The sequence below is a fragment of the Rhodnius prolixus genome, unplaced genomic scaffold (genome assembly GCF_049639745.1).
Source record: "Rhodnius prolixus isolate KJV_2025 unplaced genomic scaffold, Rpr scaffold_2, whole genome shotgun sequence".
In the NCBI taxonomy this organism is placed as follows: Eukaryota; Metazoa; Arthropoda; class Insecta; order Hemiptera; family Reduviidae; genus Rhodnius; species Rhodnius prolixus.
In genome coordinates, this window is record NW_027411592.1 from 56,228,439 (window position 1) to 56,229,688 (window position 1,250).

Here is a 1,250-nt window from a genome sequence, read left to right on the forward strand (position 1 = left end):
AAGGCTTCCTGCTCCGAGGGAGAGCTTGGTATTTCGGAGGCTCTGTTGTCACTCCTGAGTCATTCACTCTTTGGCGCTGGTCGCATGTCGTCTTGGATTGAGCTAGGGTTGTTCTGGGAAGAGAGAGGAACTCCCCTAGCGTTATATATGGTTCCTTCTCTTTTTCACAGTTGTTCTGAGTATCACTTTCTCCGCCTACTCCTCTTTAAAAATAGAAGTTTGATTGAATCCCGGCTGCGGAACAAGTCTCTTCCTTTAACCTCTCAGCAAGTGTCGGAAGAGGGTACCCTCTAAGTGGTTGTCATCTGATTTTGCCCCAATTTTATGAACTTCAAAATCACTATAGTAAATTTGGAACCTTAATGGCATCTTGTACTGTCGCTAAGTAACTTACCTTTCCAGTTCAACAACCCCAAGGACCTTAGGTCCTCATCTATTGATCTAGATCTAATCTCATCTAATCTCTCTCCCACTAAGGAGCCTCCCACATCAACCCAGATTTAGATAGAAACTTAACTCTAAATACTAGTCAATGCTAATATCTTCGTAACACCAGCAAAGTCACGGAAATACACGGAAAAATGACTATGGAGGTTAGCCACTTCCGGTATTAATTCTGCAGTATCAACTAGCAATAATCGCACTTCAGGAGATCTTCAATGGTTAAGAAATTGCCACTGCGCAAGGTTTTTTTCTTACCATTATTTAGAATATACCGTTACAAAAATAGGCTACTTATTGCTTAACGATAGGCGATTGCTAATGGTGGTTATTCCAAAAAAAAATATAATAAAGTGTCAGTTGAGTTACACAATTTTAGAGTAAACCCACCGAAAAACCCGTTATACCCATCGTGAACCCGCCAAACTTACCTTCCACAACACACACAGACACCATTATACTCTCCTGCATTTTATGGTCGTAAAAGTGAATCGCTTAATGAAAAAGCTTTCTCAACGGAAGTTTGTTTTAACAAAATTTCTAATTCCGCTACTTAAAATTTTAGGCGTTTTTACATGAGTTATATATAGCGTTGTTTAAATAATTGTAACTTATATAAATATATAGTTACATTACAATCTGTGGGCGCCTGTTGACTTACAAGATATTACAGCATATGCTTAATTCTGTTTCCTAATTGAAATATAGGTTCTACGTTAGTTTGGAACGTTTTCAAACTGGGAAAAACCAATTCACTTAGTTTTCCACCCACTAACAACTTTCGTAAACATTTTCTTTCAGAGCCATTA

General features: G+C 38.3%; 1 non-coding gene across 1 annotated transcript; it reads right to left on the minus strand.

Moving 5' to 3' along the window:
* Window positions 1-543: 543 nt before the first annotated feature.
* Window positions 544-689, minus strand: LOC141450582 (U4 spliceosomal RNA). The gene has a single exon (XR_012456179.1). It is a non-coding gene; the product is annotated as a U4 spliceosomal RNA (small nuclear RNA).
* Window positions 690-1,250: the final 561 nt, after the last annotated feature.